This window comes from Rhinolophus sinicus, chromosome 16 (genome assembly GCF_057876585.1).
Source record: "Rhinolophus sinicus isolate RSI-liver-muscle chromosome 16, RSI-T2T, whole genome shotgun sequence".
Classification (NCBI taxonomy): Eukaryota; Metazoa; Chordata; class Mammalia; order Chiroptera; family Rhinolophidae; genus Rhinolophus; species Rhinolophus sinicus.
This window is the reverse complement of record NC_142516.1, coordinates 186651720-186664810: the sequence shown is the minus strand read 5'-3', so window position 1 is coordinate 186664810 and position 13091 is coordinate 186651720. Positions and strand designations below refer to the sequence as shown.

Here is a 13091-nt window from a genome sequence, read left to right as displayed (position 1 = left end):
TACTCTCCAGGGTAAGCCTGGGGGGTGTGGGGGAACTTGGCAGTCGCTGACAGAGCCAGAGTTCTGGGCCCACGTGAAAGACAAGGCCACACTTGGCCATTTCCTGGGAGATCTAGCCAGACTGAAAGAATGAATAAATGAATCCTTCCCCATAACTTGAAAAAAGCCTTTGGAAACCCAAGTGCGTATTTAATGTTGTTTTCCCTTCTCATCAGCCTTCCCCTCTCTCCCCTGCAGAGGTTCACCCACTTGCCTTTGAGCAGACTTGGTGAAGGTTCTTCACTAACCTTTACTTTGCCGGATTAGCCTTCAGCATCAAACAGTAAAAGAGACCATCAGAGACCATTGTGCAGGACTGGAGGCTGGATGGTTCTCTAATGAATTCTGGCTAAAACTGAAGGAAAAGCACTTTTGAAACAAAAGTAGCATGACGGTGGGGTATAAAATGTCTTCATTCCCTTTATTCAAGCAAATGGCATCTAGGCAGGTTGTCCCTCCTCATCAAGTGGGCATGTGTGCTGGGGGTGGTGTTGACAGAGTGCAGCTGGGTGCTAGGGAGATGCTGGGGGAGCAGCCAGGTGGTGAAAGGGAGGGTTTGGCAGAGTCTGGGCTGATTCCTGTTAGAGCCATGTTAGAGACATGGATCACCACTATGGAAAGGGGCAGCTCCAACTCCATGTCAGCAAGTAAATGGCCACGGGAGTCTCTGTAAATGACAGCAGTGCTGCTTGTGTCTGCCTGGGCTGGTATTGGTGACATCTACTTGCCAGAACCTTCAGGAATTAATGTACATTACTCTAAAATTATCGTCCAGGGTTGAGCATGAACCTGGGAACAGTGAGGAAAGGAGAACCTGAGGGATCAGGTGGGTCTGGTTAACCCCGGAGAAGGATAATGCTGGAAAGCAACTGGGGACAAGATCTAGTGTCTGGCATGTGGTAGGTGCTCAGGAAATACTTGCTAAACGAATGCATGACCCACGCAGAAGGCAAAGGACAACAGGCAGCTTCCGATGACCTTGGCTACTCTACTGGCTTCCCCATCAGTATAAAGCCTTGAGTTAATGTGGGGGGAGAATGCTAATGGGGGGAGGAATTAGCTTGCAAATAGGATGCAGTAAATACAGGGGAGGTACAATAGCCTCTATTTATTGGGTATCTACGTTCCAAGAATTCTGCATGTTTATCTCCACTCCTTACAAATACCCTGCAAGGTAGGTGTCTTTATCCCCACTTTATGTAAGAGTGTGTTGCCGAAAGTCACCTGGCTTTGTACCGCCATCCAGCCACGCAGCCTTGGCTGCACGTCCAAGGTTCAAACCTAGAGTCCACATCTTTCCTCTGTGCCAAGCTACCCTTAAGCAGGTAGCATGTTCTCTCTGAGGAGGCCCGCGTTGCCCACGCTTTAATGCAAGAAGGTGCCACAGTCTTTCATCTTTCGGTGGACTCCTGACAGCCCACTCCGGCACAGTGCCATTTACACAAGGATTTCACAGCACTGTATGATGAGGTGTCTTGAACTGACAAGAGCCATAAAGTTGTCTCTCCTGGTGGAAAATGAAGGAACTGCACAAGGAAGTGATATGACTTGTTTGAGAGTCCAGAGAGTGAGTCATTGATGGAGTGTACATGGCAATGAGGACATTTAGGAAGCTGTTAGGAAAACTGCAACGGATCTGTGACATACAATAGTGTATACCTATTGCCCTGGTTACAAGCTCGGACAATTAAGTTCGCGAACTTTCCACCGTGCGCTTACACAGTGGAAAGTTCGTAAACTTAATTGTCCGACCTCAGTAAGGAATGGTTTTTGCATGTTCAGTGCTTGTAATTGTATATCCTAGGATACAGCAATAACAATGCCAAGACATTTTAGATCACATAGAGCACAGCTGTCACTCAGAGGCCATTCTGCGTAGAGATTGGTTTGTCTTATGTGAAGAGAGTATCCGGTCCCCAGATCCTATTTATTACCCATGTTTCCGCTAACACCTTTGTGGACCCTCTACTTTCAAATCTCTATATGGTCCAAGGTTTGTAGGAGAGCAACAGCCAGAAAAGTGCAAGGGGAGCCTGTCTACCAAGGTCCTGCCTGGATTTTCCTTTGACATTTACCACAGTTAGATGATGCTTTCATGTGTGGATGTGGCCCCATCCCCTCATGTTCCAATGAATACCAACCTGGAGGCCTAGCTGTCCAGGACAGGATCTCTGGGGGATGGGATGCCCAGCTCTGTCCTGGGGGTTGCTGGAAGGCACCTGGGAAGAAAGAGAAGAGAAACAAAATGGAAATCGATCATTTGTCCAACCTGAGTGTTCTTCACAATGTGATACATGACACACTAGTTCCATGAGCTGGTCTGTGATAAAAAGGTTTGGGGGATGTTGCATGTTATATTACCCATGGGGAGCTTCACAAGACAAGTCCGCCTATTAAAGGTTACAAGACGCCTTACAGAAAAGAACCCATCTCTTTTTGCTTAACACATTTTTCTACAATTTACTTGAGTATGGAATGCTATCTCCCCTCACGCCACCATCACATCTCTTAAGATCCAAGGAAATCACTTAGCATTGAGGAAGGACAAATATGCAGGAGAAGATGGAATCTACTAGCTTAAGGGAAGTGAGAGCCCTTTTTCCATTAGTCACTCCCAAATTCCATTCAGCAAACCATCAAGGTATCCAGAGGCTCACAAAACATTATGTAAATCCTGGAAAGATGCCTTCACTTTGACCGGAAAAGCACCCACTGCCATATGTGTGTCCAGCAGGAAGGAATGGGCCACAGGATTAGCCTCCAAGTCCTGCTCATTTGCAGCCACTTCCTCGGAGAACTCTTGCCAACACCTTGCTTGAGCTGGGCCTCCTTCAATTGTATACTCTCATAGAACCTGCTCCTTTCCTTCAGCGTACTCACCCCGTTTTGCAATTAGGCACCACTGGATTGGCTACGGCTTCCTCTGGAATAACAGCAAGAGAACAGGGACCAGCGCATAACAGCGCTCAATAAATTTTGATCAAAAATTTTTATTCAGTCCATGAGAGGCTATAATAAATTCACATCCCGTGGTACTCGTTCAACCAGATACCTCTTCACACTCCAAGCAAAAATCTGTATTGTTTGCTAGGATTACCATGACAAATAAACACAAACTTGGTGGCGAAAACAATAGAAACGTATTCTCTCCCAGTTCTGGAGGCCAGAAGTCTGAGATGAAGGTGTTGGCAGGATTGGTTCCCCCTGGAGTCTCCGAGGGAGAATTCGTTCCATGCCCCTCTCCTAGCTTCTGGTGTCCCTTGGCTTGATAGTTGTATCAGTCCAGTCTCTGCCTCCATCCTCACATGACCTTCCGCTCTCTGTGTATCTAATCTAAGCGATGCCTGGATGAAACTTTGGAATCCCTCACACATAACAAGAGCCTATGGCTGTACCACCCTGTCCCACTCTGCTGCCAACAATTATACACCATATAATTGCTTTCTCATGCGTCTTCAGTGTTTTCTAAAAACTGGGGGCTTACACATCTTACCATTGTGAACTCTGTCAACAGACATGTGTTGGATATCCTTGACCAGTGGTAAGATTTTTCTAGATGGAGAAGATAAGGAGGCATTTCAGGTGGCAAAACCATAAGTAGTAAAAGTTCAGCCCAGGTGAGAAAGAAAGATTAATTTCCCTCTCTCTCTGACCCATTTTTCACCTTCCTTATACCAACAAGCCACAGTATTCACCAACTACCCATTCATCCATCTTGTTCTCAGCCATAGTGGTGCCGGTTGGTTTCGCTGGAGCTGTAGACAAGACAAGACACTTGCCATGGAAGAGGTAGCTAAGTTGTGAGCAGAAAAATGGGACAATAAATAAAAGAATTACCGTGTTTCCTCGAAAATAAGACCTAACCGAAAAATAAGCCCTAACATGATTTTTCAGGATGATATCCCCTGAACATAAGCCCTAACGCGTCTTTTGGAGCAAAAATTAATATAAGACCCAGTCTTATTTTTGGGGAAACATGGTAGGATTTCCATCCTCTGGGAAAATGCCTCTTGAAGGAACTACACGAGGTCTATGAAATCTTAGGTCGCTGCTGTCACTGAAAGAAGTAAAGCTGAATGTGAACTTGGTGATCGAGATCTTTGGTTCTGCTTTAGATCCCCTTTCCTTCAGGGGTAAGAAGAGAACAGAAGAGCTAATCTGGATGACTGCTACTTCCTACGGAACCCAAGGTCCTCGTAAGGGGACCAGATGACCCGGTGGTCCACGATCTCTGGAAAATGGAACTAGAAAAATATCCTGCCTCTACCTTCAACAAACTGTAGAGTTCATGGCTTACTTTATGAATTAACATCTCAGGTGAATATATTGATGGAGCTTGGGAGGTGTTCTAGCTTTGAGTGCTAAAGCACGGAACCATCTGGAGTCACGGTCACGTGTTGGGCTAGGATTCCCCATGAAGGCCCTCCTCTTTGTGACTCCCTTGTATACCCTCACTCTTCCCCCTCCAAACCCCAAATAGATACGGTTCTAGAGTAACACCACCAGGCAGACATACCTGGTATCTTACTAGCCCAAATAACTTGACAAGAGGAAATGAAGCATAATTACGCTTCTATCAATATATCAAAAAGAAGAACGAGGGAAGAGGCAGACTTTGGTCCTTTCCTGGTCATAAGGAAGAAGAGAGGTGATATATCTGAAAGAATCCATTTGCTTCTTCCATCTACTGCCTTAAACAAAAGTAAAATATGAATCCACAGATAAGGAAGAGCTGGAAGAAAATTAATGAAATGCTGAGGAATTATCTTGATGAATGTCAAAAACATACCTCACCTGAAGAAGGAAATGTTTGCAAGATTTTTGTGGAAAAGGAGGAAGGCACAATGCAGTAAAATCAATATCCATTTCTGTGGGGGCAGGAAACACTTTCTGAAAATTAGATTCTAAACATATAGTGATGGTTTTGATATTGAGACACTTGGAGAGAGAAAAACCTGGATGAGTTTCAAAATTTTGCTTTCTAATATTCATCTCCTTTCCTTCTAGGAAGCAAAATTTATGAACTTCAGAATTAAATTCAAAGATATAGAACTTGGTATGCTGGAAATATTCACTAGCAAATATGTCAGACTCTGATAAAGATGGGTCTGATGTATTTACCTAGGAGAGAAGGAATCTTGTTTTTAATTCTTTTAAGTCAGGCAAATGAAATTCATTTCATTAACCTTGATGCATTAGGGGGGCCCTCGGCTCACATATTTTATTTAGTAAAAGGGCATAGTATACTTTTCTCTCCTAATGTCTGCTTGTTCTGAGAAATCTTTTTGCCTTTCGTGCACACACTGGAAGCCCATCTCCAAGGTACATTCATTTCCAAACAATATCCTCAAGCAGGTGCATTGCAAAATGGATCACTCAATCCTTCCCACGAAGAAGACACACTGTCATTGGAAGGTAGACTTCCCAAGGCTGGGATGTGGAGTGGATGCTTGGGGAAGGAGGGTTGCCTTTTTTTGGGACAGTGACGGAAGCTTTGTGAGCCTTTTTGCCCTGTGGTTGATGAAAACTCTCATACTCTCATCTGAAATAATAGTCCTTTGACCAAGTACGTCCACTGAATTCTGAGATTGTACAATGTGAATGCTAATGAAAGTCAAGTGAAAGAAAGCAGTCAGAGGGGAACAAGAGAGGAGAGAGGATATTTCCAGATGAGGTTTGAAATGAGATCATGAGTTGATGAGGTGAAGACATGTAGGATGGCTATTCCAGATGGCAGGGACTGCAGAAGATGTCACTGAGTGTTTGTCTTCAGGGAAAGAGAAAAACATAAAGGGAAAGAAAAACCAAATAGTAAAAGCACTACCTACAGCACAGAACACTGCTTTAAAATCGGAAAATGCTAAAAGAATACAGATTTTATTTTAAGTGACTTTGCTGAACATGATTTTCAAAAATAAAAGGGTAATTTTCCATGGTATAATGGCATAGTGGTTGAATTGTGGCCTTCCAACAGATATGCCCACATCCTAACCCCCAGAACATGTGAATGTAATCTTACTTGGAAAAAGCATCTTTGTAGAAATAATTAAGTTAAAGCTCTTTAGAGATCGTTGTTCGTTACCTGGGTGGGTCCTATATCCAGTGCAAGTGTCTTCATAAGAGATAAAAGAGAAGACACAGACACACTGAGGGAAGAGGTCCTTGTGAAGATGGAGGCAGAGATTGGAGTGATGAGGCCATAAGCCAAGGAACCCAGAAACTGGAAGAGTCTCTGCGAGAGAGTTCAGAGGGAGTGTGTCCTGTACACACCTTGGCTTTGAACTTCTGGTTTCCAGGACTGTAAAATAATAAAGATTTCTTGTTGTAAGCCCCCCAGTTGTGGTAATTGGTTACGGCAGTTCTAGCAAACAAATGTGGGTGGACATAGCAGGGTCTAAACGTCTATATACACCGAGTTTTGAATTGCGGGCTTTCCTCTTCCTAACCTTTTGCGTGTCCCTTAGCATCCCTAAGTAGTAGCTTCTGCTTCTGTAAAAAACCGGTAAGACAAATAGTACCTGCCTCCTAGGTTGTGGGGAGCAAAGCACTCAATGTGTGGAAAGAATGGGACACAGTGAATGTCACATAGTAGGTACTCAATAATGGCCGCTGATATTATTATTATTATGGTGATGATTATCTCCCTCACCCCAAACTACTTGCACTGATGCTTACACATAACCCACTCATGTTGGTGAGGAGGCCATTCTCTCTCAGCTCCAAACACACACTCCTGTAACCTGCTCTGCAGGGCTGGGGCCAGGACTCTGTTAACTACATACCTCCTTTGCCAATTAGCGACACTCCAGGGAGATTGGATTATACACCACAAGGGGAGAAGGGATTTGTCCTTTCTGTTTGCTTTTCCTGTCAGCAGTGACCTTGCATCCTGGGAGCAGCAATGGTTCCAGTTGTTTGCAGCCCCATCACGTGCTCTGAGGTACCAGCACCCACAGGCAGAGCCCCCTCCTCAGAAGTCAGAGCCCCAGCTCCAAGGGCCCCTTCTCCAAGCTTCTAGGGTTGGATAACCCAAGCCCCTTCCTGGGTTCCCCCAACCCTAGAGGTGTTTGTTAGCTACTTCCTACAGTTACCAGCTTTTGTCACCTCAGCGTCTCCCAAGGCTGTTTAACCAATCCTCTATACTACATTCTGTTAAATTCAGTGAAGTTTCTGTCTGCTGGCTGTCCCCTGGTGGATCAACACTCTGTGTGGGTTTCTTGGTTTATGTGTGTGGGAAATGGTTCAGCTGATGAGCACTGAATTGAAACAGAAAGACTAAGAATTGTATCTTGGCTCCTTGACTTTCCAGCTGAAAAAATCTTGGCCAAATACTTGGCCTCTTCGAGAATCCAATTTTCTTATTTGTAAAATGGGATTAATAATGTTTATCTTGTAGGGTTATGTATGGTTGAATGAGATAATGTTTAAAACGTTCCTGGCAACTAACGGATGCTCAAGAGAGGTTGGCGATCATTTTATGGGTGTTAGAAATATATTTTCACATGTGTCCATCTTTTACAGGTTCCTCTGCTTTCCACTGTTGAGCTTCTGAGCTCCTCTGGGTGTCTGGACTCTCTTATTTCAGCTTCCTTGGTTCATTTAGGGTTCTCGTTCTAGACGAGAAGAGAAGACGGCAGTTGTTGTATTAATTAGCTTGACTCCAGCGAACTTAAGAATGAGGAAGTGATAGCTGTGCGTGTGAAAGGAGTTGGCTTTAAAATGCACAATAAATGAGGATGAAGAATAAGACCCCCATTGGGAAGCGCCTTTGGGACACTTGGCAGCCTGGTGCTCACTCAGCACTTTTTCTCACGTGGGTGGGTGTGCTCCTAGCTTGTAGAAGGACACCCAGTAAGAGGCTGTGGCACCCTGGGGATGGCAGAAAAACTAAATGAATACAATCTGACGGGACTGTTCAGTCTAAGACTCATGTAAAGCTGCTCCCATGTTTAAAGACTATTTCAATATCAAAGAACCTCGTCTGCAAGTCACCACACATCCCCCGGCACCTGCTGAAGCTAGGAAAGCATTCTGCAGGGGCTGTCAGCATTAAAGGCAAACAAAAACCATGGTTTCAGCCAGTGTGGGATTTCCCGTGGAATGGAGAGACCAAACTAACAGGCCTAACCACAAATATAATATTGGCATATGTGACTTATCTAGATGCTAGAATTCTCTGTAACTCCCAGGAAGATTCCTGAACTGGCAGGTGCAGGGCTTCAGGCATTGAAAAGTATTTTTCAGAGTCAGAGACAAAAGTATTTTTCATTCCCTCCATTCTCTCTCCCCCCCCCCACTCCCCCACCCCCAGCTGACCCCAATGCCCGACTCTGCTGCTAGATGTCATTTCATCAACTCCCAGGAGGCTCGATCCATCCGCTTGCCTCGCAATGACTGCCCCTTGTCAAAGTATATCATCATCCTTACTCTCTCAGGACCCTGCCTTCTTTGTATGAGAACATTCGGTCAGCCAGCGGGACAAACTGCGTACAGCACCAGACACTGGGCGAGGCCTATTGACGCAAAGGCACATAAAGCGTCGATTCTGCCTCAAGGAGTTTACAGCCTCAGTAGGAGAGACAGACAGGTGAGCAATGCGTACGTTAAATGCAAACGATCTTGGCTTCTAGGAGGATGAAGCACAAAGAGGCCATGGCCATTGTAACAAAGACGCGACGAGAAGGGGTTTCGTAGACACTGTACAATGGGTAGTGCTACAATGCTATCCCTTTGAGGAACTATGACTTTGGAGGGTGAGGAAATGGGGCTTGCAGGCACCACAGCAAAACAGACGATGGGGAAACAAAACACTGAAGTCCCAAAATAGAGACACCTTCTAGGTTCGAACCTCAGGGGACAGAGAGGAGGGCGTCAGGCTGGTGGTGAAGGGGTTGGTTTGGCCGAGAGCACAGGAGGGCAAAGCTCTTGCTTTAATTACCTGTGTTCCGCGCCTCACGGCCGGCCCTGATGTTTCAGTCAGGTGCTTCGCACTGCGTCCTCTCACGCCTGCTGCCCGCAGACTTGTCCTGACTTACGGCGTCAGGATAGTTGAAGTGGTGCCACATTTGGAGAAAGGGCTCAGGAGAAGCACCTTGGCACTCTCTCCAGCCGGGGTTCCGATGAAAGGTCTGCTATGTTCCTCCCCCTCTTCCATCCCAGGAAACGGCTCTCTTATAAAAACATCCCGGGGGCACCTTCCGTTCCGTGGTCCCATGCTGGTCGCCACGGGCAGTCACTAGTGCTTTTCAGCATTTTCTATTTTCCAAGTACTGAGCTGGTTGCCTTGGAAGCAAATAAACAGTGAGCACAGTCCCTGCCATTAATACTTGCAATTTTTGTTGGGGAGCCAGACTTATATATAGATTTTCATGTAATATAGTCATGGCCAATGGGGAGGTATGCAGAGGGTGCTTTAGGGGTTCCAAGGAGCAATACTCCACCCAACCTGGAGCTTCTGGGAAGCTTTCGAGAAGTGATGGAGACTGAGCTGCATGTTCAAAGGTGAGAGAAGGGCAGCTATGTTAAAAAAAAAGATGGACAGAAATTGCAGGCTGAGGAAGGAGCATGAGCAACAGCACAGGCACTTGAAACAACTGAACGCGTGTTAGCAGCCCAATGACAGTGTACAACGTGAGACAGGGGCGGGCAGAAGAGACAGGGGCGGGCACCTACATTAGAAGGGTGGAGGCCAGTTCGTGCGGGACCCAGCTGGCTAAGGAGAGAGCTAAGCTGTTTTCTGTCATGTTGGGAAGCCATAATGGTTTTCTGTTGAGAGTGACATGCTTAGATGTTGTCTAACTGCAGAATGGAAGACGGATTTAAGTGGTGGTGGGTGGTGGGGGCACTGTTAAGACTGGAAGCAGGGAGTTAGGAGTCCTGTTCAATAGTCCAGGTAAGAGAGGCTGAACTCCTGAGCTAGGAAAGGGGTGACAGGGGGGAGGGCGGGGGGAGGAGTCAACTCATGGGCCATTCGGAACCAAAGAAGCAATTGGATTTAGTGATGATTGGCTAAAGGAGAGAAGATAGAGGAGGAAGCAGGATGATTTAGTTTGAGGCTTGGCTGAATGGGAACCTGGACTCAGGTTGATGAACTCAGCCTGGGAACACAGGAGCAAGACAGAGTTCTGAGGAAGTGGGGTGGCTCAGAGTTCAGCTTTGGTTGCTCAGACAAGAAGAGCTTGGAGGGCCCGAGAAAGGGTTTGCTCAGCAGGGAGCTGGGCAGGTGATCTGAAGCTCCTGAGAGAGCAGAGGTGACTCGTGAGCATATCAACATGTGGGTGGGAAACTCAACTGTGACAGTGGCTGGAATCACCCCTGAAGAGAAAAACAGGAGATAGAAGATTAACACATTATCCCTTCTTTTCAGGCAATATAGAGTCTACTGGGGTGAGAAAGGCTTGGACACAAATAACTAGAATACAAGGGACCATGTAATAGTCCCTACAATTACAGCAGCTGCATTTTCCAGGTCAAATATTGGGTCATGTGGTCTCACCACGCTCTGACCACAGACATAATTTTTGAAGGAATGTTTTGTCAGAAATCCAGTTGCCTTAGTTCTAATAGATGTACACATAGAAATGTTTTTAAAGCATAGAGTAAGAAGACATTTTTGGAGAAAGAGGAATTTGAGTTAATCCCTAACAGTGGACTTGGGAAGTTTCAACTCTACCTATGTTTAATGTCTTCATGGAATATTGTGTCATCCTGGAGCCACCAAGAATAGGGTGCCCTGGTGAAAAAAATTCGGGAGTCCCACAGCAGGTGCAAACTGGCTCAAGTCTTTAGAAGGGATGAGTTTGGGGACTCTAGAGTTTCTTTAGGATTCTGGGTCCCAGTAATTTGTACTGATGTCAGCTTTTCTCATCCTGTGTCAACCAATGGAAGCACACCTAAATGGATACAATTAATGTGTTCCATTATTTGTAAATGTAGTGGGGTTTCAGTTACGTCCAAACTGGAATTCAGAGTATGCCTATTTGCAGGATAAATGAGCTATTGGCCAGCTAGCACTCTCAGCCCCCCATATCTGCCTCATGAATTGTTTTGTATAAGGTTGTTTTGTGTTTTTTTTCTCCCCTGAATCTTGCAGGGTAATAGAGGAAGTTTAGTGCACGAGCATCTTGGAGAGAGATGAGAGGTGGTAGAGAATTGCAACAATGTCTGCCTCCTCTGCTTGATGTTATGAACCTCAACTTTCTATTCTGAAAAATCCTCAAAAAGTTCCAAGAATGGTACAGTACATACCCTTCACTTAGATTCACCTACATTAACATTTGGTAACATTCGCTCCCCCCCATGTATGTATACGTGTGTGTAGCAAACACATTTTAATTTCGTTGAACCACTTGAGAGTTAGTTGTAGGCGTCACAAGCTTTTATGCCAAAAGCCTTCATCATTGATATCCTAGGAAGAGGGATATTATTCTGTGTGGCTATAATACAACTTTCACACTCAGAAATTTAATGTTTATACAATAATATCATCTACTATGCAGCTCACATTAAAATCTCACTATTCCCATTAAGGTCTATTGTGGCCCCTCCCACTTTGTTTTTTCCATTTAAAATTCCAGAACCCAATACAGGACCATTCATTGTCCTTAGCGTTATGTCTATCCAGTCCCATTAGTCTAGAGAACAGTCCCACAATCTTTTGTGATTTTCCATGACATGGAGATTTTTGAAGGCGCCAGGCCCATTGCTTTACAAATCCTCATTTTGGAGTCTTCTGATTGTTTCCTCATGGCTAGATTCAAGTTAAACATTTGGGCACGTCTGGTTTTTGAGATCCAGTGTTGAGGGTCATGTGCGGAACTAGAGAGCTGTGTGATTGGCATCCTGGCCTAGGCAGGGAGCCCTTCCTGACCAGACGCATCTCAGGGCACTAAGGACAAGCAGGGTCCGTGGCCAGTTCCAGAGCTTTGCAGCTCGGATGTGACCAGGCTCAGCGCAGCAGAGCAAACATGAGACAGTGGCCTGGGATGGCTGTCAGAGACTTAGGGGAGCCCAGAGAGAAGCATCGGAGAGCAGCACCCTTGGTGTGACACAACCATAAACTGTGTGAGGCTCCCCTGGGGTTCCAGAAGTACTTGGGACTGCTGTCCCTCAGGGTGGAGATGTCTGTGTTGTTGATACTCTTCCTGCTTAGACAGTGGGGTAGAGTCTCCAATAGTCCAATAGTCAGGTGAAGGTTGGGGTTTGCAGTCTGGAGAGGAGGAGAAAGGACTGCTTAGCAGATGGGAAATGAATCAATAATGGGAAGAAACTACCAAGATTTTCCTTTTCCTGAGCGGAGCAGAGGCCGTTGTGATGGAGCGGGGAGAGGGATGGAATGTGCTACAGTCCGAGAGCCTACGTAAACTTGTTTGTAATAGAGTTTTTATCATAATGAAACAGGAAAGGCACACATTGTACTTCCTTCTCAAGGAGAGATTTCCTGCTCCTGACGTTTCCCCTGATCACTTTGAGAAATGTGTGGGAGACAGAGCACCCGCTTCTGTGCCCACCTTTGCGACGCCGGGTCATACGTCTGCTGCCCTCCCTCCTGACTTTGCCCAGTGCAGGGGGCATTCACGGCTTCCTTGGCAGGAAGGAAATCAAAGTAGAAACCAAGCCCGCTGAGGAACAAAGAGGAGGGGATTCTTGCCATTTCATGGAGCTGGTCCCTCTTGGAGCTCTAGGGCCAGGCAGATCTGGGTTGTCAGCCTTTTGATCTTAAAGCCCCTTTGATGCTGGACTGATTCAGGCAGGGGCGGGGCAGGGGGGTGAAGGGGATGTAGCTGGTGATTTGTGTAATCATTTGCTCACTCTTAAGACCAAATCTTACCACACGGCCATTAAAATTGTGAACAAAATGTTTCAAAGCAGCAAATCATTTTTTTGTTAAATTTATTTATTTGTTATATTAAGCAATGATGCCTTCTACTTGTAAAGCATTTTACCATTTACAAAACAGTTTCCTAAATTACGTTTGGCCTTCACATTAGCTTCCTAATGTCGGTGAAAGGAGGAAGTACCCTAGAATCCAGGAGCTCTCAGTCCAGTGGTAG

General features: G+C 45.6%; 1 long non-coding RNA gene across 1 annotated transcript; it reads right to left on the bottom strand.

Moving 5' to 3' along the window:
• Window positions 1-215: 215 nt before the first annotated feature.
• On the bottom strand, window positions 216-9534 carry LOC141571282 (uncharacterized). The gene is made up of 3 exons (XR_012496043.2): window positions 8978-9534; window positions 2181-2258; window positions 216-388 (listed from the first exon to the last, which is right to left on the bottom strand). It is a non-coding gene; the product is annotated as an uncharacterized LOC141571282 (long non-coding RNA).
• Window positions 9535-13091: the final 3557 nt, after the last annotated feature.